Source organism: Lytechinus variegatus, chromosome 16 (genome assembly GCF_018143015.1).
Source record: "Lytechinus variegatus isolate NC3 chromosome 16, Lvar_3.0, whole genome shotgun sequence".
In the NCBI taxonomy this organism is placed as follows: domain Eukaryota; kingdom Metazoa; phylum Echinodermata; class Echinoidea; order Temnopleuroida; family Toxopneustidae; genus Lytechinus; species Lytechinus variegatus.
The window spans coordinates 30,060,923-30,074,161 of record NC_054755.1 but is presented as its reverse complement, the minus strand read 5'-3'; the positions used below and the strand labels follow the sequence as shown (position 1 = coordinate 30,074,161).

Below are 13,239 nucleotides of genomic sequence, written 5' to 3'. Positions count from 1 at the left end.
TATTCTCTCATTAAAAAAAATTTACTCCAATCTACCCTGTTCATAAAATATCAGGTATTTTGGGCAGTGTGAAAGAATAATTACTTAAAAGTGTCCTGATTAACATTGCAAAACTACGACAACTTTCACAGAGAATTTTGAAGGGCTCGGCTATTCTCGAAATGTGAAAGCAAATTATAACAACTTTCCCATCAGCAGTGAGTAAGCTGGGTGTGGGCACTGTAAGGCGCGTAAGACGTTTGTGCTTAGCTAGCGATTTCAATTGCAGAATCATATAATCTAATACCCTTTTTACACACGCTAAAATTTCCTTAACCCTGTACTATAGGTGGGGCTAAATTGCCATTTAGCCCCACCTATAGTACGGGGTTAAGCTTAGCCCACTTTCTTTTTACACAGCATTTTTGCAAAGTGGGCTAACCCCACCTTTAGTACAGGATTATTTGACCCTGCAAAAAAGCTAGGTTATCCCAGCAATTGCGGTGCTAAAAGCGATAGCACGGGGTAGAGATCGCTAGTGTCAAACGAAAGTGGCCTAAGCGCTCCCATTCATGCCCCGCAAGAGCCGGCCCTGTTGTCCCATCAGAGGTAAGCATAATGAATATTCATGAACAGCGAACACGGCGATGAGAAAAAGCACGCACCATAAGTCAGCGAGTTGGAATTTGTGTTTTAATACTTTCCTCATCGACGCTCGTAAATATTCATGAGCTACCACTAGTCCCGGGTTAGCGAGTTTCGTGTGTGAAAAGCAAGCAGTCCTTATCCAGGGTTAGCAATAACAATTTGGCATGTGTGAAAAGGGGAAAAAAATAGTACGGGGTTAAGGAAAGTATGGGGTTAGCGATAGTCCGTGGCTAAGAAAATCCTGTGTAAAAAGTGTATAACTTATCCAACAAGTGTCTGGTTCGGGTAGGTACTGATAAAAGGGGAAAATAGTTTGGGGGTATTCTAAAATTTAAGGCCTGAATAGATTCTTGTAATTTTATAGGAATTATGGGGATTGAGTTGGTCTGAAACTATTAGTTTCTCTAGTATCACCCATGCCACTGTGTATCATCTGTGAGTTATTAGTTTCTTTCTCACTGTTAGCTTTTCTACAATGTATGTTGACTTTTCACATCGGATTAGCTGCAGTGGCTTTCATAATGATGCCTAGCTGAACTGAACAACTGTGGCATGCATCATTTTTCTAGCGCAATCCAAACCAAACAATGCACTGATGATACAAAAGGCATTTAAATGGCTAGATGATGTTATCAGCGTTGAAATGACTTTATAATAAGACTGCATGAAATGGGTTGTGTTTGATCAAGGGGCTTTGTTTCAGTCCAAAATCATCATCTCAAACAGGAAGGCTACCTTGAGATGAAGTGAGTGTTGATTCATTTAAACAGAGAGGAACAAAGACAAATTAATATAGGATTGGGGACATTGAAAAAAAATTGTTAAAAAAATTAACAGCATTGATATTGTACATGTAGCATCACATTCAAACATTTCTTCCATTTTCAATATGATATTGATCCAATAAAGTGTATTTTTCATCGAAAATTGAAAATGATTAATTCAATAGATTATTTCATAGAGCCTGTTTAAAGGATATTGTTATCAATAAATATGACACATTAAAAAATCAGAATTTATTAAATTTGAATTACATGACATATGGGGAAGCTACTTGCACGAAATTATAATTACATGTTTTAATTGAATTTTTCAAAACCTTCTTTAATAATTGCATCTAATGTTCTGCTTTAATGAAAACGATGTAGACGTCAGGCTGAACTTCATCTTAAAAGATTGAATCCAAATTAAAAACATTAATACAGACTTGTAAGCCTTATAGCATATCTATACATCACTTTTAAAACCAGCACTTTTGTATCAGCCACATTCCTGAAGTAGCAATTAGTGCATCTAAAACCCTTTTGGAGTGATTTTAATAAGCAGCATGCACTTTCACTGTTTGCTCAGGTCGTCAATGCGCTTTCAAAATGTTATCTGCCAAATCAACAAATATATCTACCACTCATCGTAACTTCCCTTTACATGTATGCTCAACTCCAATACAAATTTACCCGTAGAAAATGGAACAAGATTTGAATGACTTTAGTTTATAGGGAGCAGTTATTTTATATAGGACAATCAAATATTTCTAACCTTATTTGAACAGCTTTTGTTCCCCAAAAGTGAAAACATCATCAAATATTTTTTTAATTGCTGCTTTATACATGGTTTGTTATTAAAGAATGCCTAAGTAATAGAAATTTTCCAATTTGCAAGGGGAAAAAAAGGTTTTTCACATTTCCATTTGGTTGCCATTTTAAAGAATTTGGTGAATATTTCCTTCAAACACTTTTCACCATTAATTTAAGTTTCTTTAATATTTCTCATTTTTTTATTAAAGGCTATCCTAAAATCATCCAACCAAACAAGAAAATTATTTCCCGATATGTTCAATCTGCTCCAGTTTTATTTATTCCCACTTATTTGGTAAAAATATTCTCATTTACTTGAAGCAGACTATAATTGCAATATTATTCCATGGACATGTAATAACTTTAGTTTGTATTCATATTTTGAACATCTACATGTATCAGGTGGATGCAGGGTTTTGATACATTCATGTAGGATCCATTGTACAAGTACTGTATTTAACATGAAAATTGTTAATTCAACATTTACATGCATGATACATGTACGTGTCGGATCAAAATGTAAACTGGAACAACACTATCCAGAGTCCCGTAACACAAAGGGTAGCGATTAATCATACGCTTGATTTTCACGATTGATTGTACATTGTAGTCAATGCAATCAATCATAGAAAAATGTTCTACGATCAATGCTATATAAAAGCTTTGTGTTACGGGCCCTAGATGACTCCTGTACAAAGTCTATGGGAATGACAAAATTCAATAGTCATCCCATTATAAAAAGGCAAAACATCAAACGACGATTCAAATTCTGCAACACTGTAGAGCGAATGATGGAATGGTGATTCGGAACATTCAGCCTTCGCTAATATCATTCTCATCGAGTCGATATCATTACGACGCATTCATAGAAGCTCTGTAACCTCATCACATTCCACATGGGAAATCCACATTTATTGGATAATGACTTTACGTCCAATACCGGGGAGGGCCTGGGGCTCTATTTTAAGAATACCTCTTTCAATTCAAACTTTCCGTATTTGTCATGACGCATGCCTTTCAGCTAGTTTCCAGGATATATTTTTCACCACTCCATACATGAATGAGAAAATTCCTAGTAGCAAGTCTATAAGTAAATTCTGTGGTGTGTCGAAGATCTTAAAGATAAATTCCAGTTTTGGTAACGATCTCAAAATGACTTTTTACAGAATCTAATATAATGACCACCCAAGTGTCTGTTTGTATGAATAAAAATATGTGCCAAAGGATTCTGGGAGAAATTGTGTAATTGCTGAGAAATAAGCAAAATAAGCGCGGATTCGGTCACTTCCGTCGGGTCTTTATTCCAGCAATAATAATACACTGTCCCACGTGTGCCTATCTGTGTTGGTGATCTTCAGTGTGAACGTTTTTCAGCGTAGATTTCAAGATTTCACAAAGTTCAGTTTATATAACTGTACCAGATCTAGATCCTCGATGATATTCTGACAATTAAGCCTGGTTTTACAGACTTTCTCATGAAATCAGTGTTTACTGCAACTACTGGCATTTCTCTTTAATTTGACAGTCATTTTATCATTCTTTTGCAGCAAAATACATGTATATGTAGGGTGCCAATCAGAAGCATGTATCATTATTTCATCCTCACTCTAAATTCCAAGGATTTAAAATAAATCCAGATCGACTGGGAATAGTGACTAGCCAAAAATATATTAACACCTAAACCTTCTTGATTTGAATATAAATCTAAAATATTTGAATTTGAATCTATCGAGATTTGAAAGTTAATCATTAAGATTTAAAATGAATTCAAAATTCGGCTGGTCACTATTCCCAACTGATCAGGATCTATTTTAAATCCTTGGAATATAGAGTGTACACAGAATCTGCATAGTCCACGGCTGTGTACAATGGTACAATTGATTCCTCTACACATATCTAATGCTGATATGAACGTGTTATGGAGATTTTTGTTGTGTTGGTTGAATTCTTCAAGTTGATGTACATGCACATAACATTCTAAACAATATCTACCACCCAATTATAATTTTTTTTTCAAACATCAAAGAAACTGTTTTCAAAGTATAACAGATGAACAAGAAAATTTTAACAACTTGGTAGTTTCATAATTATTCTGAAACTCCTATTCTACAGATCTTTTTTTAGTTATGAAGCTTTAATATTAAGTACCATATTTTATATTGATTTCATCGAACCGTGGCATTATAAATACCATTGTTCCTTTCTTAGAATCTAGAAAAACAAAACTTCTTGAGGGCTATTATGCAGTGCATTTTATCATAGAGGAACATTGATCAATTTTAAAAAGCAGGTGTTAGTTGCGATTCATTGAAAGAAGCCTTGAGCAAGAGGAAATAGTTTCGCCAGGCCTGGTTTCGCTGAAGAAAAAAAATGTCACGCCACAACACTTCTTCTGAAGAAAGTAAAGTTGAACAGAAGTTCTTTTTCTTGAGAGGATGAATAATCGTATAGTTGGCTTTAGAATCAGGGGAAAAATTACATGGGGGCTCAGAGCAATTTAGCCCCCAAAATGCTTGAAAGAGACCTGGCAACTAAAAAAGAAATGCTGGAAAATTCCCATTTACTGCAATGTTAAGGCATATCCAATGATGCAGATTTAGACAGTAAGTTGTGAAGAGTACCCACATTTTTTTTTTTAATTTCTTGAGATGATGAACTTTTTAGTAGTATTTGTTAGTTTGACATCAACATTTTTGTCTGAAAAGTTGTCAGAGCTGACAATTTTTATTGATCTTTATTGTTTAGAGGTAGTGTTAATAAGGTAACTGTTGGATAAAACAGGACTTTCATGAAATGCTTCCCTAATTACAAACTTCAATTAAGCCAACATGTGTTCATCATTCCATATCTATGCTCTTCATATAGTATTTAATGCTTTTTCAAAAGCCTTTTTTTGCCACTTTCAAACATTGCAAAACTATATTGTCATCACCAGTATCACCATTATGGTTGTATTCTCTAAAATTTTGATGATTATGTTATCATTATGGAATAGAACATCATCATCTTCTTATGGTTAACATTTCTTTAATGATTATGGAATAAAAATAGGGGCTTTTAGGAGGTTGTTACAATGTTTCAAAATAAGAATCATAATTGGCATGTTCGTGGGCTTGTCATTTTCATGAGCACAAAGCAGCTTTATAGGATGTGTCAGATGTCGCCTAAAAATTCTATTTTCAAAAATTCTTTCCCTATAAAGGCAAACTACACAACTTTCCTTTATTAACATGGTTGGGGGATTCTCGCTTTCTCAGGACAGTCGAAATTAGAAATCTATGAAAAGATACACATATCATTGATTTTTGTGAAGTGTAAAAATGATAATTTGATACATTATCATGTAAAGACATCCCATTGCTAAACAATTTTTATGATTTTACAAGATCACTTTTACTTTATTTTTTTTTTTATTATTTTTTGTTGTTTCTCTAAAGCATGTCGTCAGAAGTAACTTCTGAAGGTTTCCATGGTGAAGAAGAAGAGCGTAGTTGGTTTCACAGTACACCATGTATCTTTCTTAGGCAAGTGTTGGTCCTGAAAAGGACCACCCAATCTCAACGTTTCGACAGAACTCATCTCTGTTTGAATTTCAGGAATCACAATTAAGAGATCAATATTTTTTTTTAATGATAAAAGAATGAATTATATTTTGTCATTATGTTATGATTTCCCTTTAAGAATGATACAGGCATATGGCTATTTTCTTGCAAGCTGGTTTCCTTCAGTTGTTAATTTGGTGCGACAGTGTGGTAGGGTTGGTGAGATTGGTCTATAAATCATCCAGTCCCTGTTCACATGATAATTTCAGCGGCGTTCATCCGAACCATTGTGTCCGGTTGTGATGGCCACCCACCCAATTAACACCGCTTGACACTTCTCCAACATCTACTTAAAGATCTTGAGCCGCATGCTAGACTCAGCGAGCATGCTGGGTAAACAAGCGGGATGCTTATCAAAATTGCATTGGGAGGGCCTGTCTGGTTTGTTTTAGGGATACTACTGTACTTGATTGTTTGTGTATTTAGGAAAATGTTGTCATTCATGTACATTTCGTCAGCGTTCATCCAAACGGTAGTATCAGTCAATTTTGATCAAAAAATTTTACAGAAAATTAAAGTACAAGTACTGCTTGTGCTCTGTAGTAATCGACCATGTAGAATGTGTAACAAAATTAGCAGAACATTGAACTAGATATACAAACAGTATGATCACCTTCATGGGTTTTAGGGTGGAAACAGGAAAATCCATAAATACTTGACCTCTCTGAAATCCAGTGCATACATAACTACACACTGTTGATGTTTTTTTCCTTTTCTCAACTTTGTGTATGGGAGAAATAATTTCAAATTTTAACGTCATGTGCGGAAAAGACTTTACTGGCAATTTTAAATATTTGAAAGGCAAAATGGAGTTAATGGAGCATAAGGATATGGTGTGAAAGGGACACATGTGGTAGCAAGTTTAACAGTGTAAGCTCTAGTATGAAAGGGGTAGACTGATGATCCTATACAAAACCTGATGAGGTGTAAAGTACATTCTCTGTTATGTCCATCAACATTTCGTGTCAGCCTTCGTTTTTAGAGGGTCATTATTTTCAACTTGCTGCAAGTAATGTTCTATCATGGACCTTTCGTTTTCATGTATTTCATCTGTTCATGTCAATGTACAAGTGCAGCTCTTGAATGTTTGCTATGCTCACACAATCATGATGCAAAACGTTGATACATTTGAATTCGAAAACCACTAGAAATTATCCTAAGCTAATTGACACAATTAAACAAGTTTGCAATAACATGGAACTCATGAAAGACTTTCCCAAAGTGAAATCCCTCTTTTATCATTAGAATAATGCAAAGTTCTGACAATTTGTCCAAATAAAGGCATTCTAAAGCTTACCCAAAATAGGACAGAATCTCTAACAAAGAAAGAAAGTGTTGAGCATGAAGAGAAGAGTTCATCTATAAACATACTTTGTATAATAGTACTTGTAACAAATTTCCATCTCCAAGATTTTCATCAAACATTAATAAATGGTGGGCAAAAAAAAAATACTTGACGATGTACATAAAAAAATATATATATACTAGACATTGAATGGCACAGTTATTACTGGGAGGGTTTATTCTGTTTTTTCAGTGTATTTATCTCTGTATGCAATCACAAGGCCCATCCCCTTCAATCCAAGAGATATCAACTCTCCAGCAATGAGGGCTCCTCACAATTTGCTACCAACCAGCTGATCAAAAGATAGATGTGTACCTGTGCCATATTTTTCTGGGTTACCCATTAGTCTCCGTAACCAGAAGTTTTGTGCAATTGAATTTAAAAAAAATAATGTGGCTGCATGGAGGCAAAGTTTTTATACTAATATGAGTATAATTGTGGAAAGTAAAAGATTGAATAGGGAGAGATATGCATGTACATGTAGCTGTATATGAAATTTTAAAAAATTAAATGACGAGCTAAATGAGATCAAAGACTTTAAGAATGGCACTCTCATTTCATATATTCTCTATGTGTAATGCGTTCAATAGGTGATAAAAACTATCAGCAGATGATGAGAAAACCCCATTCACTTGAATAAGAATATTTTCTTTTTTCTATTTAACTATATGTTTTGTTTCATCAAATACATCACTAAAGTTATTAGGAATCATTGCATGCAATCCACAAATTTATTTTCCTAGGATGAATAGTGTCATTGGTTTTTGTATGAATTAATGTATGTATGTAAAGGAAATGGCCTGATCTGCTTTTAAAATTTATTATTTGCCTGTTTTATGATCCATATCCATTTCAACTGTATTACCTGCAGCTGAATTCCTTTTCACAAAAAATAAAAAAATACTACCTCTTAACATTTTCAGTTTATTAAAGGACTGTATGAATATAATTTTTAAAAATAGAGAAATCATTTGTGGGGTTTCCATTATCTTAAACAAATTATACAGAGGGATAACGAAGGAGGTAACCATCAAATAAAATATGTAATTCAGCCTGGAAATGCAACTAGACAATAAATTTGCCAAAAGCAAGGAGGCTGAAATGCCCGTCGAGACAGAAACAAGTGGGAAATATGCTAGATTTAAATTCAAGTAAAACCATTGTCCATTTTCAAAGTTTTGTAATGGATGCTCGGCCTGGGGGTATTTTACCAAATTTGTTCTAAATTTGGTCAATAAAGATAATCGCTTTTCTAAAATGCAGTGACATTTTAAACAAGGGCTCACTAGCTGGAAATAGACCTGCTTATGTGTTATAATCCAATTTCTGGAGGCGCTAAGTACATAGCAAAGAAGATTTAAAGAAAAGATTTTGTAACAAGAACAAAAGACAGTTATATCTTTAAACTTGGGTGCTATAATCACATTGTTTAAAGACTGGCATTGGCAAAAGTGATACCTTCCCCCTTGTCCCTCATCAATCATATTTGTATGTACCTTCCTAACCACAATCATCAACAAACTCATACAATATTCATCTTCATAAACACCATCCTCATCCTCATCATCACCACCATTTGCAATCATGGTCATCATCACCTACTCCTCCTCCTTTTTCTTATTCTTCACTATTACAATCATAATCATCGCTGTCATTCCCATAATCATCACCTGCATCACCATTAGCAATCATGGTCATCATCATCTTTATTATTATAATCATCACCATCTTCTTCTTCACTATTTTAATCATCATCATTGTCATCGCCATTATTCCCATCATCATTATCATCACCATCATCACCACCATCACCATCACTGTAATCATCATCATCATCACCATTACAAAACTACTGTCATCATCTTCATCATTGCCACCACAACCACCGACCACTATCATCATCATCATCACTATCACCGACATTATCATCACCTCCACCTCCACCACCACCGACAGCAATACATTTTAATTACCTTCTGTGCTAAGTCCGGGGCTAGATGTGAATTTGGCCACGTCCACTATCTTGACAGCAAACTGCTGACCGGTGTCTCGGTGGATGCATCTCCGTACCTCACTGAACGGACCCCTGAAATAAGGAGAAAAACATACAATGCAAGGTGGTCAGCGAATACCGATAAAGCGTTGGGCACCATACTTTTATTACCAAAAGAATTTTGTTTACAAAATTAGGGCTGAAACGGTAAACCCTCAGCTATAGACAATTATAAAATTATAATACAACATTGCTGCATTTCTTCTTCCAATGTTTTCATGTGTAAAATGGGGAGTAAGAATCTTTTATTCTTGATGCTCAAGTTCTTGCCTAGTTTGATTTTTCTTCTCCCTAGAAGAAACAAATATTAAATCCAGCTCTTGAGTGGAGAACGAACAATCTTAATGCAATCACAAAACAATATTTTAACAGCTACTTGTGGTTCCAATATTTATAGTCCTTCACAAATATAAAGTAACTGTACACAAATTCCTCTGGAATACATTGAAAGTGACAAACATGATAAATTTACAGCATTTTTTTCCCTTTCATCATTCTTCTTTTTCTGGAAGTTCATTCATGACGTCTGTCAGGTTTTGACCATGCCAAGTCTCTCTTTCTAGCTCACATCCATTCTAAATGCGCCATGAGAGGATATCATTGCGTTCTTACTTATGCACAACAATAATTGAGTTTTGATAGCATCCACTTTCAGCTCTCTATGAATGCCTTGGAGCTGCAAAAGGCTCTATTTCCATCTTTTTTACTTTCACAAATAAAAATAAATTTTGCCATATTTCTTTCATAGGATATGCTGATTTGGAAAAGTGATATTCGGGTGCATTTAATGGAATTTCTTAGGGCTGGAATCCAAATAAAAATGCTACCACAAAAAAAAGTTAATTTAGATCATGTGCAGTTGTGTTATTTTGAATGGAACATCTATAAACTAAAAGCCATGTTTCTACAGTAAATTAGTTTGATTAAACGCAGCAGCCAATTTCAATGGTTGCATTTTTTATGGTTGCAAAGTTTTGATATCAAAACCTTGTTCAATCAAGTACACTTTTTTCACTGGTCTAACATCAAATAATTCAATTTTCATCAAAAAATGGTTGTAATACCTTTTGAAACCAACGTCTTCATATATGAATGTACATGTAGAGAAGCTGATTTAATGCAGACCTTTTTAGACTGGTGCAGTCTGGCTTTGCTTCATTAAGGTTAATGCGGTTTGAATTGCGAAGGTTTTGGAACCTCACTGATTTCGATCTTCTGAAGTCGGAATACATCAATGCTTCTTTTTACAAGGCATGGGTTACATTTCTTCATGAATGTATTTATGTGCACAGCTCGCTTTCCTAAGCCAACTGCAGGCATGATTGTTATTAAGGACACCATTCTAACTACGTTCCTAAAACTAGTTTCTGGAAACTAGTATAGTGGAAACTAGTTTAACGCGTAGTGAGAATGGTCGAAGCGGTCTTGGAAGCGATCTACCAAACCAGTTCGGAAAACCTCCTCGCGATGTAGTTTTCAAGATCGCCTCGCCTCAGTAAACTGGAAATACGAAAGTGAGGACACAACCGTTCTTCAGGAAGCGATCTTCGCACATTTTGAGCGCGCTTCTCAACACGACAGGTGTAGAATACCTACGCTGCTGTTTCAAATTTCGCCCAAAACGTGTCACCCCACTGAGAGCATTTCCATAGCAACAAGATCGCTTTACGTAAAGTGATTTTGAAAACCACTTTCATGTGATCAAGTGGGAATGCTAGCAAAGCGATCTTTCAAACTAGTTTCCTGAATCGGGTTCCAGTATTAGTTTTAGAAAGCGTAATGAGAATGACCTCAAAGTCTCCTTTATTGTCCAGGTGAAAAAATACACACGGGTTTGGGTAAATTTAGCCCCTGAAATGCTCAAAAGAGCGTAAAAGAGGAGCCCTGGAAATCCCCATTCATCTTCATGTTAAAGCTTATCTATAGTGTTGCAGATTCAGGCAGAAATCTGTGAAAAGAAAACACCCAAGTGAAAATTAAAAAATAATTTTTTGACTGCACTGAAGTAATGACTTATTTTATGGAATACTTTTCCAAACAATGTTCCTTCAAATTCAGGATAAACTTTTTTATCTCAAGAGGGTGTGTACCTTTACAAATCCAATCCAATCCAAAGTTCATTTGATAGAGCGCCTTTTCTTTTTGGTTACCAAAGGGTGCGCACATACTACTCCATGTTTGGGCCACTTAAAGAATAATTAAACACCTCGGTGTTAGACATTAGACAATAACTATTGAATATTTGGACTTCAAATTGCAAGATAAACTTCTGTATGTGAATAGCCTGCCAAACTAAAGAGATAGGACATATATATGTAATGTAGATCCCTAGATGAAATGAACCCTTTTACAACAGTTCGTTGACCTTCAATATATACCACTAATCTGATTGGGATGAAATTGCCAATTCTGATTCCCGACATTGGATCAGTTACGACTCCAAATATCCGGATTTTGCGCCGGCGGCCAATAAAATGTACAGATTCTCCTAATACTGCACTTTTCTGAAGAGTGTAATATCCCTAAAGCCAAAAGAATTTTATTAGGACATGCTATCAAATTGGCTGGCTGGACAAAATGTAATTTGTAAGTTTTGTCCCTAACCCTCAACCGCAGCTCTGACACAAATATCTCATACATGTATGAACTATGAAACAAAACACAGTTTAAAAAATAAAAATACATATCTTACTTTTAAATAGACATTTTCCAGCAATAAGCAAGAATATGTTCAAGATATATTCAATCTAACTCTTTGCACTTTATAGAAGACTCATCTCTTTGTGCTATAAATCCACACTGCATTTTATATTATAATCTAATAATCATACCAGATCTTGAACATCTGAATGATTCTCAAGCTACATTTTCTTTGCGTAGTTCACAGTACAGTATTGGCTTAGTTTATGGAATCATGTAATGTAGAATTGTAGGGTAATGTCTCATGAACAAGTTATTAGTCCATGTAGATGGAATAAATACTGAGCAAGAAATGAATAAATACATGTACTACATGTACATACATGTATTGACAAGTTTTTAGATATTATGAACTAACAAACTAAACCTTTGTTTTGGCTTCTTTTCTTTAACAAAGCATTTTTTCTTCTTTTTGACATTAATGATGCCCTAAAGATGCACTCCACACAGAGCATCTACATGTAATCATTATCTTTGTTGTACATGTGTACAGCAATTAGTTGACTGCCCCCCCCCCCCCTGCTGGCCTATTAAACCCAATTCCATCATTAAACAATTAAAATTACATCTTTGTCATCTTACCTTTTAAAATTTCTCATTGATTTGTTGATTTGGCCTTTAGTACACAGGTATTTGGTTTAACTAAAAAATAATCATTTTTTATGTACTCTCCACGTCGATTACCCCCTGTTAACGCCCTGTGGGTGTAACAACCCCCCCCCCCCCCATCATTCTTCCCTTTATAGTTTATACACACTCTCTCTTTCTCTATTTCTCTTTCTCTCTCTATTCTCTTCTTCTTCTTCATCTTTCATTTACTCTATATCCTTCTTTCTCTTTCATTGACAAACTGTATGAATACCACGACTGTTCATTGACTGTACAACATGCATCAATGGTAGCTAGGGCATCTGTGGGGTTAACAAAGATTCTGCATCGACATCGCCCCCCCCCCCAGGATAATTTGGTATGGCACAACCTCCGCGATCAATTAACACCCTCCAACGTCTGTGCTGGCTCCAATAACCAAGCATAATAAGAGTCCATTTAGCCCAAAGGAATCTTATACCAAAATTTATATTACTGGTAGGAAATGAAAATGTGTACATGTATCCATAGCAAAATCCTACAAGAAAAAAAATCTTTCTTTTTGGCTATTGTAAAAATGAAAGAACTAAATATTATGTGGTCAACTCACTCTTGCATTTTAATCATCAAAAAGCTATTCGCCATCAAAGAGATTATAATCAATGAGCACTGCCAAGTTGTACAGAATTTTTAATATTTTAGTACTTTAAACACAGTGTTTGGCTCATATTAGTTTTCATTGACATTGAG

At 35.0% G+C, this 13,239-nt stretch overlaps 1 protein-coding gene across 1 annotated transcript in view; it reads right to left on the bottom strand.

The window, feature by feature from the left end:
• The window catches only part of LOC121429892 (peripheral plasma membrane protein CASK-like), a 42,575-nt gene extending 33,340 nt beyond the window's left edge, over window positions 1-9,235 (bottom strand). Inside the window, exon 1 of the mRNA XM_041627151.1 lies at window positions 9,122-9,235. The gene's annotated coding sequence lies outside the window, so the exon portion shown is untranslated. The remainder of the gene's footprint in view (window positions 1-9,121) is intronic.
• Between the last annotated feature and the right edge of the window lie 4,004 nt (window positions 9,236-13,239).